This window comes from Ptychodera flava, chromosome 16, assembly GCF_041260155.1.
Source record: "Ptychodera flava strain L36383 chromosome 16, AS_Pfla_20210202, whole genome shotgun sequence".
In the NCBI taxonomy this organism is placed as follows: domain Eukaryota; kingdom Metazoa; phylum Hemichordata; class Enteropneusta; family Ptychoderidae; genus Ptychodera; species Ptychodera flava.
In genome coordinates this window covers 30,819,823-30,836,852 of record NC_091943.1, presented here as the reverse complement: position 1 = coordinate 30,836,852, position 17,030 = coordinate 30,819,823, and the positions used below count along the sequence as shown (strand labels likewise).

General features: G+C 37.5%; 1 protein-coding gene across 1 annotated transcript in view; it reads right to left on the bottom strand.

The window, feature by feature from the left end:
• The window catches only part of LOC139114563 (uncharacterized), a 485,747-nt gene that overhangs the window by 321,081 nt on the left and 147,636 nt on the right, over positions 1-17,030 (bottom strand). The window lies entirely within an intron of this gene.

Genomic DNA, 17,030 nt, shown 5'->3' with positions numbered 1-17,030 from the left:
ATGCTTCAGTGAGATTTTAGTTTCATTTTCTCATATGTCTATATGACAATGGGATCTTATCTGATGTGGAAAACCACAGTGTCTCTGTGTCTTTATTTTATTGTATGTGTGCTGTACGTATACTCAGGGATATAGAAAATTTTATATTGCATATGTTTTAAATTGCATATGTAATTTAATTATTCTTTGATTTTGACATGACAAGATTACCATGAAATTTGCTTAGATCAATTTTTAGGGCAGTTTTCTAAATTTTTGGGTGAAACTTTTCTTTCATTAAATGTTAGTCCTACACTTTCAAATTTAGTTTACGGGTTTCTAGGGCTGACTTTCTTCTTTCTTGTGTGAAAATGGTAATGAAATTGTAACAATACTCCCTTCTTTTGAGTAAAAAGTTAAGATATACCTGTTTCAGTTACTATATTTCTAATTTTCTTTATTTGATTTTTGTGCAGTGGACTTTTCAAATTCCAAAAAAAATCTTGTTGATTACATTGTACTTTTTTTCATCATCACAGCCATATAACACTGAATGATTAATTCTTAAAATAAAATTTCAAGGTATCGTACAGTTTAACAGAGCACCTGAATTGGAGATGGTATTTTACAGCAAGAGGATTGGAAAGGTTTTTTCTTTCCCGCAAAAGTAAAAATGCTCACGTTTAGATGTGGAAAGTTGTGCTAAGTTACTGCTGACGTTAGTGGGGGTACAAACAGGGGAAACACAGACAATGTTAATCTCTAAGTTCATTGTTCTATGCAGTGTTTTCTGAAGGTTTCTCTCACAAGGGGGATGTCCCCATTTGTTAGAAACTTAGGGGGATTTGGTTCTGATTGAGAACTGTATTATATGTATGTGCGTTCCTATGTGTAAATACCTTCGAGAATGTAGATAAGGGAAAGCTTATTGTACCAATGGGAAAGTTTGATTATCATGTCATTTAAAATGAAACTAGTCTTTTTCTGACATCTCTGAGGATCATATTGCTTCCCAGGATCATGTGATTTTTTATGCCAGTGTAAATTTGCATATACTGAGAAATGAACAAATACCTAATAAATTTTGAAGTTTTTTCCAAATACTGCCATAAAAATCTGTACAATTTAGCTCACACCTGTACGTAGGTTATTCAGACATGTGGCAATAACATTCTTTGGAAAGAAATATTTTAATGGTTCAACAGAAATTCGTACACTCTGCGGCAGGGGACTTGTTGCACCTATTGCCTGAAGCTAGACTGTGCACAGTGCACTTTCATCAAGGGAATTGTGTTCTGGTAAATAGATAAATGTTCCACAACAGGATAAAAACTAATATCATTGCAAGCTGCTCAAAGTCGGCGGTGAGCCATATGTTATGAAATATAGTATTGAAATCAGGACAGTTATATAACGTACTTTACAAGGCTTGACTTGGTACAATATTTACCAGGGGGACATGTTATTGACAGTGAATTCTTTCCCTGAAACAGACAATTTATTCAACATCTTCACCAAGTAGTGTATTTGTGATGACACAAGGACACACAACCACTTACAGAAAAATTCAGCCATGGCTTTAATCATTGGCACTTTATTACTACAGAATATAACAATTGGTGCAGCCCTTCAGGATATATTACAGAGAAGTAAATAAAATGACAACTGAAAAGAAATACGGACAAAATTGATGTTTGTTGTATGTAGATTGTTAAGGATTAGATAGGTCTTGTAAAAGGTCAACATGTCAATGTCATGGCAGAAATGGCAGAAACCACGTGGTCTAAATTACCAGCTTTGTGTTTGTTTCAAAATTACTCAGAGCTGGCTAGTGGAGTGCTGTTTGGCCCTAGATGATGCAAGTGAAAAGTTTACCCAGTAACAAAAGACTTTGGACTTTGATTACAGTACAGTATAGCACTTGTACATACACTTGAATAAAAGTGGTCAGTGAATATTGACAGACAATTTTTTTAGTTTACATGAAAGTCTCACCTTTGTCAATTCAGCTAAATCAATGCATGCCTGTCAAGTGTTGCATTTGATCCTGCAGCCATCACTAAGGTCAAAAGTCTAGAAGTGAAATAGTGACACCATATTGTACAAAACAACAACAATTGCTTGCTAATTTTTAATAGAGATCTAGTACTTAGCTTAGATTTGTTGGCTTTGGGTTAAGAGCAGGTAAGTTGGTTCAAAAATAATATGTACATACATTTATATATATCAAAGTATGCAGATGTCCTTGTGGGAACATTATAGTGCTCGATGCCTAAAAGAAGAGCGTTATAAATAACAACGCAAATTTCTTAAAATACAAAGTAATTATATATTCGTTACTTAAATTTCATGCATCTAACAGTGTGAAGATTGCTAGATGCATGAAACTCAACTGAGAGATATAAATCAACACATAAAGTGTGTGTGTGTGTGTGTGTGTGTGTGTATGTGTTTGTGTGTGTTCTGATGCCGAGAATGTTGTCTTTCTTGTATTGGTGACCTTTATAGACAGATTTCACTACGTGATTTCTTGTTAAGAGCTCTCAAATTAAAATTCGAAAGTAAAAAAGCATTTTGTTGATGTTCGATATTAATTCATGGTGCTCGATTTGTGTTCAAGAAAATCAGAAATACATTGTCTCTGAATCATCATCCACAGCAAAATTTGTTCTGTGTGTTGTTGTATTATTCTAATTTCTGCCTTGTGAAACGTAATGTCGGCTTTTCCAGTGAAGCTGGAGATCCCATACTATACCCACATATTTGTCGGTAAATTCATTGCTAGCATAGTTAGCATGTATTTCGTTGCTATTTTCCCAAAACTTAGTCTCGCTGACCCAGACTCTCTGCTTTAGGTGCTGTTGCTTCCGCCTGGGTCACAGAGACTACCAAAACTGTGACCTTTCATAGTTTGTTCACAAATGTTTACTGCAGTACTTCAGGGTTATGCTAACATCTTTATAGAGCGTACTAGGTTATATCTGCAGAGTATAGGTCGAATCTGCAGTGCATAACTCAAATCTGGACAACTGATTATTATTACAATCTGAAGAGGGATTGCGTCATGTTGGCCATGGTAGTGAACAGTGCAGAGGGGTGAAGGCTGCATTGCATAGTGCTAGGGAGCAAATGACCTGATAAAAAACATTTATGGCGCAAGGGTGATGCCGTACATGCAAAGGGAATGATGGGAGTAGAGGGGTGTGGGCACTGAACGGGGTACAGTGCAGAAGTGGTTCTGCTTCTATTGTATCCAAATATTTAAAAAAAACCCACATGGATGAAAAGAAGCAAAGTAAAAGATGTCATTACAGATTTTTTGATACTTGCAATGTGACAAATGAAGTCATACAAATGAAATACTGTAAAATATGTCATGGAAATTCTGAAGTCATGGCTGGGATATCAGACACGTATGCTACGGCAGATTTAATCATATCTCTTACATTTTAAACATCTCTAACATAAATTTTGGATGTACATAATTTTCATCATCTGACATATCTCTTACATTTTAAACATCTCTAACATAAATTTTGGATGTACATAATTTTCATCATCTGACAAAATACTTTTCAATTATGCATAGGGCGGGCCCAACAGGCATCATTAACAGTCCATAAATTGAAATCATCCACTGATGCCACTGTAGATAGGTGAAATTAGAACTTAAAGGAAGCAGTCGTTCGAACTGTGTTCAACAGTCGCTAGGGACTCCTACGACCGATGTAATCATTGTATCCAAGGTACGTTGGCAACTGATGAAAGTTAAACATGGTATAACGTACATCGTAAAATTTAAATGTTTCAATGTAAACAAGTAAGTCACACATGTGCAGTGCCAATGACTGCTTCTCTTTAATATGTCCATGTTTCACAACACAATAAATGGCACCAATTTGCAATGTGATTGTAAAAATTTGGTTCAACATTTTCAGTTAAAAATTGTCTAAAAAGAGCAATTAGTGGCAGGTTTATGATAATTGTAAAGATGATTACTCATCCATCGAGCATTTACATTTTCACATACAATGTACGAGTATGGGTAACACAAAAACAGGCTGTTAAATACAGCACTTGTTTGATTTTATACCACGGGCTATTCAAAATACAATGCTGGTCTTACAGCATGCTCTATGCACAGGCTTAAAAATACTTTTGTATTCTCTAGCTCCAAATATCTAGGGTTGGAAGTTATTCTTTCCGCCAAGTGCTGTTTCAGCATAGAATGTCAGCTATAAAATACTTTTGTATTTTGTTCAACTTCCAGTAAGATTGCCGTTGATACAACAGTAATCAGCAGGGTGGCAAGACAATAAACTCTCATGCAATACATACCATGCAAGCGATTCACAAAAGTGAAAATATTCTTTTAGTACTCTATTTCATAGGCTTTCAAATACTTGCAAAAATAAACAGCAATATACACTTGAAAGAAAACTGTAATACATCTGACTTATTCTTTAAAAATCTTACACTATATGTTTCATGGATTTCCGTCTTCTTCTCTTGCAGAAAATGATGTACAGGAGAAATACCAATGTAATGCAAAAGCCATAGAGCAAGACACACATACTCATGTCCATATCCACTAAGCCCAAGCCCAAGTATCCCGAGCCGTCTGTTTTTCAGCTCTTCCAGTCTGAGTTCATGCTCTCGCTGGAGCCTGTGTTTTGCTACAGTTTGAATGTTGTGAACTTTGACCTCTGAGTCCATGACCCGGCTGAGCTGATCCAGGGCTATGTTGTTGATGTGGTAGTAATCCTTCAGGAAAGTGAGCACCTTACTTTCCTGCTATTCAGAATCCTCAGATTCCCTACAGAAAGGACACAGCTCCATCGGAGGAAATTGAATCTTTGGATGCTCCGGATGCTCTGTTTTGTCTCCACTTAGTCTTTTGTTGGCTTGATTGTGAGCTCTCCATAACCAAAGGACTGCATCATTTGGTGTCTTTACCGTAGAGTCTATAGTAACAGCCATCTTTCAAAAGTTTTCCGCACATTCCCGGCAGCCGAAATACTCTCCAATGTATGCGCTCTTGCGGGTAAAACTTCAAGTTTTTTTGTCAAATCTGTCTGTAAACACAAATGTTTCAAAAAATTGTACCTGTACACCAGTATACGTAAAGCTCAGAGTGTGACATGATAATATTATATGATGTAAAGGTGTGAACTGGTATTGTTTGACTGTGCAGTTCAAAATTAAAGAGGAACTACCTTATTTGACATCTTATTCTATGCCAATTGACAATATTTTACTCCAAGATTATGCAAAGAAACAGCAAAATCAAAAAATTAGTTTCTGTTCACAATTCTTTCAATCCATGGTTCAAAGGCCATTTCCAATGTTGAGTTGTAGGTCTCTGAAAATTTATATCATATCTGATCGATACACTTCTACGAATCATGCAAACCATGCAAACTACTCTGCATCATATGGTGCACTGACTGGTTTTTCAGAAATAAAAAAGAAATTATCAAAACTTGCCTTGAAATAATGACTTGAGGCAGTACATAATGAAGACAAAAATGTTTATTTCTAATTGCTTTTCTGACAACTTCTCACAAAACATATTGAACAGAAATGCTTAATGGTCCACGCAGTTATCAGTATAGACACTGAAGGTACTAATGTTATAGGGGACTGTAGTAACTTTAGACTTTAGATGGTACGTTTTCCCTTCTTTTGTTTTTATCGTTAATGGCAACTGAAGTTGTTCTACACCGGAAAAAATGTTAAAAAACCCACTATTAAGCTTGTCAACACAGCTGTTGATGTGTAAAATGCACTTTTATTTTTAAAATTTGATTCTAGTGCAGACCAGAATTTCACTTGTCGACAATAACAATGACGTCTACACATGTACAGGCTGAGTTGACTACCTGAATACTGTGTATCTCCACTTGTTTTGGGGAATAGAACAAGAAACTTACTGACATTGGTAACAAAATTAACAAAAATTCATTGAAATTTACAGCTACTGTAAAATGAAACGATCAAACTTACAATATTTATGGGTGGTTGCAGCACTAACTGTTAGGCTGTGAAAAACAACTTTTGGTTCAACATTTTCAGTTAAAAATTGTCTAAAAAGAGCAATTAGTGGCAGGTTTGTGATAATTGTAAAGATGGTAACTCATCCTTCGAGCATTTACATTTTGACATACAATGTACGAGTATGGGTAACACAAAAAAAGGCTGTTATCAAACATTGTGGGGATATGTTAGAGCCTTAAATACAGCACTTGTTTGATTTTATACCACGGGCTATTCAAAATACAATGCTGGTCTTACAGCACCCTCTATGCACAGGCTTAAAAATACTTTTGTATTTCCTAGCTCCCAATATTTAAGGTTAGAAGTTATTCTTTCTGCCAAGTGCTGTTTCAGCATGGAATGCCAGCTTAAAATACTTTTGTATTTTGTTCAACTTCCAGTGAGATTGCCGTTGATACAACAGTAATCAGCAATATGGCAAGACAATAAACTCTCATGAATACATACCATGCAATCAATTCATAGAAGTGAAAATATTCTTTTAGTACTCTATTTCATAGGCTTTTCAAATACTTGCAAAAATAAACAGCAATATACACTTGAAAGAAAACTGTAATACATCTGACTTATTCTTTAAAAATCTTACACTATATGTTTCATGGATTTCCGTCTTCTTCTCTTGCAGAAAATGATGTACAGGAGAAATACCAATGTAATGCAAAAGCCATAGAGCAAGACACACATACTCATGTCCAATTCCACTAAGCCCAAGCCCAAGTATCCCGAGCCGTCTGTTTTTCAGCTCTTCCAGTCTGAGTTCATGCTCTCGCTGGAGCCTGTGTTTTGCTACAGTTTGAATGTTGTGAACTTTGACCTCTGAGTCCATGGCCTGGCTGAGCTGATCCAGGGCTATGTTGTGATGTGGTAGTAATCCTTCAGGAAAGTGAGCAGCTTACTTTCCTGCCATTCAGAATCCTCAGATTCCCTACAGAAAGGATACAGCTCCATCAGAGGAAATTGAATCTTTGGATGCTCCGGATCCTCTGTTTTGTCTCCATGTAGTCTCTTGTTGGCTTTATTGTGAGTTCTCCATAACCAAAGGACTGCATCATCCGGTGTCTTTACTGTACAGTCTATAGTAACAGCCATCTTTCCAAAGTTTTCTGCACATTCCGGGTAGCTGAAATACTCTCCAATGTATGCGCTCATTGCGGGTAAAACTTCAAGTTTTTTTGTCAAATCTGTCTGTAAACACAAATGTTTCAAAAAATTTTACCTGTATACCAGTGTACGTAAAGCTCAGAGTGTGACATGATAATATTATATAATGTAAAGGTGTGAACTGGTATTGTTTGACTGTGCAATTCAAAATTAAAGAGGAACTACCTTATTTGACATCTTATTCTATGCCAATTGACAATATTTTACTCCAAGATTATGCAAAGAAACAGCAAAATCAAGAATTTAGTTTCTGTTCACAATTCTTTCAATCCATGGTTCAAAGGCCATTTCCAATGTTGAGTTGTAGGTCTCTGAAAATTTATATCATATCTGATCGATACACTTCTACGAATCATGCAAACCATGCAAACTACTCTGCATCATATGGTGCACTGACTGGTTTTTCAGAAATAAAAAAGAAATTATCAAAACTTGCCTTGAAATAATGACTTGAGGCAGTACATAATGAAGACAAGAAATGTTTATTTCTAATTGCTTTTCTGACAACTTCTCACAAAACATATTGAACCAGAAATGCTTAATGGTCCATGCAGTTATCAGTATAGACACTGAAGGTACTAGTGTTAGGGGACCAGTAGTAACTTTAGATGGTACGTTTTCCATTCTTTTGTTTTTATCGTTAATGGCAACTGAAAGCTGTTCCACACCAAAGAATGTTAAAAAACCCACTATTTAGCTTGTCAACACAGCTGTTGATGTGTAAAATGCACTTTTATTTTTAAATTTTTATTCTAGTGCAGACCAGAATTTCACTTGTCGACAATAACAATGAAGTCTACACATGTACAGGCTGAGTTGACTACCTGAATACTGTGTATCTCGACTTGTTTTGGGGAATAGAACAAGAACCTTATTGACATTGGTAACGAAATTAACAAAAATTCATTGAAACTTACAGCTACTGTAAAATGAAACAATCAAACTTACAATATTTATGGGTGGTTGCAGCACTAACTGTTAGGCTGTGAAAAAAGTCCATAGTCCACAGGGATAACCTCTGTAAATTTCCTGGCTTCCCTTACAACCAAATGCAACCCACATCAACCTGACCGTCAAGTTTGTATCCGAAGCCAATTCAAACAAATTCCAGTGAAAACAGGATGAGGCCACAGTAAATAAATTTTGTTTTATTTTGCATCCACTCAAATTCCAAAGAGTAAGTTTGTAAACATTTCAAAAAAAATGCAAAGAATAAATTTCACAAAAAATCAGTGTGCTTTTTATTCCATCTGCTTATTCCAGTAACTGTAAGCTTCTAGAGGATACAATTTTATTTCATCACATTGTTCAATGGTTGTAATATGACTGCTGTAAGGAATTATTTTGTTGCAATGTAAGAGTTATGAATTTGTTTTGCGACAGAATATTGTTGACATTGGAAAATTCTTTAAACTAGTACTTGTAATTTTTCCTGAAAAACTCTGAAAACCTGTGTGACCTTAGACGCATTTACTGACTCTGGCCTACGTTTATCTCATTACAAATGAATAATGCTTTCAGTGGAATTTCCGTGTGAATGTCTGTTCCTACCTGTCATGCATGTAGTACGTAAGGTTCAAATGACATTGCAAGATTGACCTGTATTAATCTCTTGACTCCGACAATGTTGTAAAATTGTCGTACAAAACATACTGTGAATATGTGTAGGATCTCATCAGAATGTTCAGTGGCCAAGTCAAGCGGGATATTTAAACTCCTTCAACTACAAAATTCCATTGTGTATTTAAGTTCTTAAAGAGGTCTAAGGCTGTGCATCCAGCAATACACACATTCACAGAAATGTTCACGGGTGTTGGCCCTATTCCATTCATATTATAGGTATTGCCTACTTCATTCCAGCGCAGGATAAAATATGCTTTCTGTAGAATACTGCACAATGTATATTTTGTCTTAAAGTGGTCAGTAGATGTCAAACTATTGATATATAATTAGGCTATTCACAGCATTTGTATTTATTTGTATTCACACATCACCCCTGGTTGTAGAAAAAGTGTGCAGATGTACACTTGTGTGTACGAGACAAAGGTCGTCCCGTCTACAACTGCGCGACTCTCTTGTTGATAAACACTGTCTCTTTCCAGAAACTGGCGATGAATATCGAGCAAATGTGTAGCAAATTCAGTGTTTGATGCATGTGCATAGTTCACCAGTTTTGTAGCTTTCCAAACACTGCAAGGCTTTGCCAAAATCTTTGTTTGCATCCCTTTGTTTATTAGAAACTGCTTTGACGGCACTCACAAGTTTTGGTACAGCTGCAATGGGAAATTTTGGATATGCACAAGGAATGTTGGGATATTGTGTGCATAGCAACAGACTCATCATATGGGTCCAATGCACACAGCCGCAGGCAGAGCGATCCCCCTTAACGTATCTACCAAACTGATTATTCAGGTCATTGTAGATAAGACTATTCTGATTTTTTGTGACAGAAACTCTTCTGCAAAGGTTTCCCATTCAGTTCAGAAATCTGTGCCAAGAAAAAAATTGAATTTTGTTTCATGAAACTTCGCATCAAGAAATCTAGGAAAATGAATGAATGAATGAAACGTTTGTTCAATCTTGTCAGGGTCATGCTTTTCGTTGACAATATCCAGTCAGTCTTAAACGATCTAGGCACGTAGTTATTGTTTGATAGCCTGCGGTAAAACATCACTATACGAAAGACTTGTGATACTATGTATTACATATCTGCCTTGAGAAAACGGTGGATAAAGGCAATATTCTTACTCTGAGTCAATATTTATGGAATGTGTTTAGAAGAGCAATGTTCGTTTTTTTTAACGTAATCGTAGTTATCTATTTTTCGTATTCTGTAATATATATGGATGTGTATGAAGTCCTAAATAAAGAAATGATAATAAAAATAATAATAAGAAACGATTCTGATACCGAAGCAGTCTGCCATACCCCCCGGTATATTGGTCCAGTGAACACAGCGGTACCCAAAAAATCCAAAAAAAATACGAATAATGATGGACTGTTTTGACAGACGATTTGCTTGGGCAAAGCTTTCTCACGATGGTAATCCTGCCTACACCAAACAATAATGGATATGTACGGGGTACGAGCCCTGGGGCGGGCCGCTGACGCAAAATTCGTCTAGACGGCCGACATTGTACGACAACGATCAAACTGATATAAAAAAAGCGCAAGAACTGGCCGATATAGTCAGCTAGATACTTTACAGCTTTGTATTGTTTACACAAAGGAACATGAATACCAAATAATGGGTTCAATTTACACGCGATCATCCATTATACTGTTTATTGGTCTATTGTTTTACTTTGAGATACTTTTCCGAGTAAACTTCAACGAGTGCAGGACTCTAAGAGGAATTAAATTGATTCACTGATGATATAATTGATTTAAAAATTATAATCATGATTGGTACGATATTCTGGCAACATTCAAAAAAGTCACGGTATTTTAAGAGACGAAAAGGTTCCCGAACTGCATCATTTTGGGAAGGTACCCGTCAGCACGTCAAACTACCAACCGGCATAACTAAATTAAGAGCTTCAGTAATTTTTTGCACTAAAAGTAGGGTCTTTTTGCACGTCACGCCAAATTTATTCTTTTAGAAATACAGATGTAACAGGTTAACGATCGAAATTACAAATGACTACATCACGTGTTGCGCGTGACGTCAGAACACGGCCGAAAGCCACCGCCGCCAGGGTTGATGGAACTATGGCCATCAAATACTCAATGAGTCTAAGGAATTTCCAAACGCAGACTTTCCCCCTCTCTCTCATATTTATTCCAACAGCAAACTGCCTTCCTGTTGACAAAAAGAACTTACGGAGGTTCACCTCTCAGGGCAGATATACTGGAGACATTCTTCAGAGATCGAGCCACGGTGAAAATACGCAATATTACTTGATATCTCAGTCCTAGTATAACTTTCAATCCATGTTACCTATTTGTGCTCAGTTGTGTCATAGAGAGTATTCTCGCTTCTACTGTCTATGGTTATGTGAACTTTTGAATCTGTATGTCCGTCCGTCCGTCCGATCAATTCCATCCAACAACCATCCTACCCATCCGTCCATGAATCCCTGAGCATCTACCTACCTACCTACCTACCTACCTACCTACCTACCTACCTACCTACCTACCTACCTTCTTACCTATCTATCTATCTATCTATCTATCTATCTATCTATCTATCTATCTGTCTGTCTGTCTGTCTGTCTGTCTGTCTGTCTGTCTGTCTGTCTATCTGTCTGTTTGTCTGTGTCTGCCTGCCTGCCTGTCTGTTTGTCTATCTATCCTTTCCCTAAAGTATTTGCCAATTTAAATACATACATAGATGCAAAGATTTATAGATACGCATAAAGATACATACATGGATACACAGATACATTTATACATGCGTGCATGCATGCATACATACATACATACATACATACATACATACATACATACATACATACATACATACATACATACATCCGTCCATACATACATACATACAGACATACAGACATACATACATACATCCGTCCATACATACATACATACATACATACATACATACATACATACATACATACATACATACATACATACATACATACATACATACATACATACATACATACATACATACATACATACATACATACATACATATGATCAGCTGATTGTCATCAAGTGGCATACTTTTACGATATGGCCTACATGCATGCATACTTATACAATATAGATACAGATTACCTTGACGAGGATTTCCAAAAACTAACGTCCATAGCCTTAGAGATAAAATCATAAAATCATAAAGCCCTGATCAATCATGTAAAAGTTTCGAAACTATCCATCATAACTAATGGGTTTGATAGGGGAATAGATCCAACTTGTTTGTTGCGAAAAAAAGTCGTTACGCTGTGCAGTCCACTCAAGACATCGGAAGAACCAGGGGACTGTTATACAAAGTGTAATTGAAGCCGAACAAGGTGGCAGTATTAATGTCAAGTTCTATATTTACAAAACTGAAACTCTGCCCGATTATAACATAAGCTCTTTGGCATTGTCTCTTCCAAAAACTGAATTTTCTGTCTCAATAGCGTACGATCTCTTGTACCAGTCACCAAAACTGAAGGAGTACTCTGGGAACCATTCGGATGTATCTTCAGAGTCTTGTTCAAACAGATCTTCAAATTCCTGTCGAATGTTATGAATCAAATCCTCCATATCTGGAAAAATAGAGAACAATCAAGTCAAGCCAGTACGCGCCTCGAAAATGCTAGACTTAATCTTTTGCTGGAACCTTCGTTAAGCTGTGTTTCAACTATTATCTTTCGATATCAAGAATAAAAATCGGGGGGCACCGTGAAAATGTTGTTACCAATGGAAACTAATTGGGATAATTTGGATAATTGGATCTTCAGAGTTTTCAAATTTCTCAAAAGTGTAAGGTGCCCTATAGCTGAATGTTGCAATTATGCAAATTACTCATAAAAACAAGTACATAATTTAAAAAGAAAAGCAGATGACCTTACATATGCCGATCAAACCGATCAAATTTACCCAAGATTTACTGATACTTGAAATTCAAAATGGACGCCATCCGTGTATGAGCTGCACGGGAGACAATAAAATTCCTGATTTTCACAATTTAAAAACCAAACCGATGAGAACTTTATTTACTCCATAAGCTTCAAAACGATCGCCACCAAGTGGTAACTCCAAAGAATGTTGTAAAAGTTTGAGTCCGAATATCTCTCGAATATCTCTGTCATAAATTAAACAATATAATATAATATATGGTTGGATTCATGATATAGCCTGAGCGTTTATATCTGTATTTGTTGTGACTTTGAATTTCATTTTGATGCTTTCACCTTTTCATCCGTCATAAGATAACCGATGATAATCTAGCAGGGTACATCAGGATTTGAAAAGTCTTTACTGTTACTGTATTTTGTAAATTTTACAAATACATGTATTGTATTTAAGTTTTCCAAGTTGGGGGTCAGTCAAAATTTCAGAGTTAGAGAGGGGGCTAGTCAAAGTCATCATTGTCGGCAGGGGATTACTCGAAATTTCGGAGTTTACGATGAAATTCCTCCGAACCCCCCGGGCCGTAAATAATGACGGTTCCCTTACCGAGATTTTGCAAAATTGGTCCAATATTTCATCATTCTGAGAGACACTTTACATCCTTCAATGGCAATGCCCAGTCTTCGTAACAAGAAAATCACCAATGGTATGTCGTCACTATGGGCTGCCCTCAACCACCTCAACTGTAATAACGACTTGGCAGGTACGTGGGTCAATCTGTAGACGTACACGTTTTCACCATGCAGCTTGTGAATTCAAACGCGCCGAAAGATCACCAGGATAAGTGAAGTCTAAGTCGGTGCCAGTCTGAAAGAAGGCGTCTAAGTAGTCAGCGTCGTTGTTGTCTGCATCTTCCCAATTGACATACATGAGTTTGATGGCATCGAGGACAGCTGGGCTGTTTCTCATAGAACCAGTCAGGAACATAGCATAAACATTTCGTAGACACTTCTATTCATCGATACGTTAGACTGAGTCTCATTCACTGCGATATGCATAACCATCAGCAAGTACACGGATCCGTCATCAGCCATGCTTCCAATCGTGATGTTCAAATTTAGGGAGCGTTCAGTTTTTACGGCCTGGGGGGGGGGCGGCAAAATCTTGTCGCCGGTGTTCAAAAAAATATAGACCCCCCCTGCATTTTTTGTGAAAAAAGATGACCCCCCCCCTTTGTCAGACGAAAAAAATTGATGACCCCCCCCCTGAAAAATAACCAAAACCCATATGTCAAATTTACCCGCATGGTTTGGATTTGAACTCCGGTACGCGGCGCACTTTATTCGTGTAGCAGAGATGCCAGTGCACAAACTTCTCAGCCACATCCATTGAAACGTCTGTTAATTAGGACGACTGTTAGGCAATTTTTAACTTCATTTCCATAGACAACTCATGTCCATGGACATTGTATAAAGTAAACTTTATTGAAGTGGTTCGCCAAAGGCAGCCCTCCGGTTAAGAGGGTCATTGGCCATTACGTAAAGTCAACTCTAGTAAACTCTAGTAAAGTCAATTCTAGTGGGCCACCAAAGGTGGCCCGCCGGTAAAGAGGGTCGATCATGGCTATTGCATGAAGTAGACTTTACTGGACAGGGCCGCTGAAGGCGCGCGGCCATTACCATTATTCAGTGCGTGATCCCAGGGGTCCCTCAAAAATGTTTCTAATACATGCCACGGCTTCAATTGGGAATTTTACAGTAAGATTGCCATGGGGTATTACCTAAAGTCAATTTATTGTAGTGGGCCGCCGCAGGCGGTCCGCCGGTAAAGAGGGTCGATCATGGCCATGCATGAAGTAAACCTAATTGGAGTGGGCCGCCAAAGGCATCTGCCCGTTAAGAGGGTCATGGGTAATACATAATGTATATTTATTGTTGTGGGCTGCCGAAGGCGGCCCACCGGTAAAGAGGGTCGATCATGGCCATGGCATAAAGTGAACTTTATTGTTGGTATTATGTTTTTGAAAATGTGGTGACCCCCCCCTTTCCTACCAGTGAAAAAGCGATGACCCCCCCTTTGTGGATTCCAAATTACGACGACCCCCTGGATTTTGCCGCCCCCCCCCCCCCCATGGCCGTAAAAACTGAACGGTCCCTTATTTTTTTTGTAAGCATGTTCTCATGAATAAAGTTGACAGGGTGATCTTTCAAACTATGCCGTCCACAACTGAAGGATATGAAATGGAGTTCCATATCCAGGAAACTTGTCCAGAAGACGCTGTGACTGAGACAGTGTTATCAATGAAGTTTTGGCTGATCTACCAGATTCATGTACCTATCCAATAAACTGCGATGTTTACATGAATCTCTTGAGCATGCATTCGTAAAGTTTAAAATTACAAATTATATTTTTGTCTGAAAAAGATGAAAGCAATCAGCGAGTAAAATGATGTTTAGCACGGTCTGAAGGAGTGGGGACACATTGCATGCTGAACAAACAAGACGGTAAGATTTTTTTTTAATAAATAATAACTGGTTTCCAGCATTCGTAAACACTGTGATGGTGATAACATTGTCATTTCTTATATCTGTGGTATCGCTATGATAAAAGTTGTACTTGTTCAGAATCAAGGATATTTGTCATATATGTACACTTTCATAATTAATAATTTCAAATGTCAGACTGCACTGTGAAGGTATTTGTTTTTTCTGTTATTAGGGAGTTGAACTGTAGCTGAACTGTCGACATCACGGAAATCGTTTCATTTATTGTTTTAATAAGCTTACTTTAGAATTTGAATCATTCCTTGCAATGTAGACCCGTTTCAATAATGTTGCATGAGTTATATGTGTTTTCCCAACATATTCAGTTGACCAATATGATATCAAGTTCACGCATGGGCTTCATGGCACAATAAAGCGAATTTAGCAGTACGCCCTCACCGACCAAATTTGCCTTATACATTCGTTTTATCCCGTGAACCCTGACCTCCCGTCAAGAAGGAAGATTCCGGAACATCAACCTTGCGCAGACGCCTTTCCTAAAGAAACCCAAAATAAAGTTAGCATATTAATCTCTTTATTCAGTACGTAAACACGATCCATGCTTGTGTACATCTGCACAAGCAGGCATTTGCCCACGAACGTCACGGCCGGGGTCGATCGACTACACCTGAGGCTGAAATGACGTTCAACCACAACTGAACGCACACCGTAAGACGAAACGTACACTTCAGATCATCATCGAACGAACGCGCGCGCGTCCATAGTTACACCTAAAGACGAAACGTACACTTCAGATGGTCGTTGAGGGCGTCGCATATGCCATCTCTTGCTTTTCATTGTCCCAGGAAGCCCGTGGTTGACGTTTAGTTTAAGAAAACTCCCCTCAGCTATCAATCAATCAATCAATCAATCAATCAATCAATCTATCAATCAATCTATCTATCAATCTATCTATCTATCTATCTATATCTATCTATCTATCTATCTATCTATCTATCTATCTTTGTATATATCTTTCTATCTGTATATATATATATATATATAATATATATATATATATATATATATATATATATATCTGTGTCTATATATGTATGCACAAGCCAATATTTTGTGAGATATGGACCTGATGATATTGACATGAATAGCCATGACATGTAGACCATAGTTGATTGTCTTTTTTCATCATTGAATATAGTATGTCAAACACTCAGAACGGATATTACTGCTAGACTTTCAATTAAACTTAATTGCACCTTTGCATGCCATCGCAAGAAAGAGGATGAAAATAACGTGTGCAGCGTACGATGTGTGTCATGACGTGTTTTTAAGTTCGAAACAACTGGACATAAACTGAGTTTCGATGATGATGACGCCAACGATGACGGCGTTGTGGTAGTGGTTGTGATTAAATGGTGGTTGTCATAATAGTCGATTTTATCCCTCTCATCATCTTCAAGGCATGATCGATTTCATTAATGCCGGTAATAGCACCATGATTGTCAAGCCGTAACAACTCTTTAGGAAAGCAAGACATTTTATTAGCTCACGTGTGTAACACGTGGTCTAATGTGATAGCGATGTCTGTCTGTCTGTCCGTGTGCGTGTGTGTGTGTGTGTGTGTGTGTGTGTGTGTGGTGTGTGTGTGTGTGTGTGTCTGTCTGTCTGTCTGTCTGTCTGTCTGTCTGTCTGTTTACACGATAACTCAAAAACGCCTGAACGGATTCAAGTCAGATTTGGTACACAGGTACCATATGCTACTTGCAAGAACTGATTAGATTTTGGATAGTGTGGCTTGCATATTAA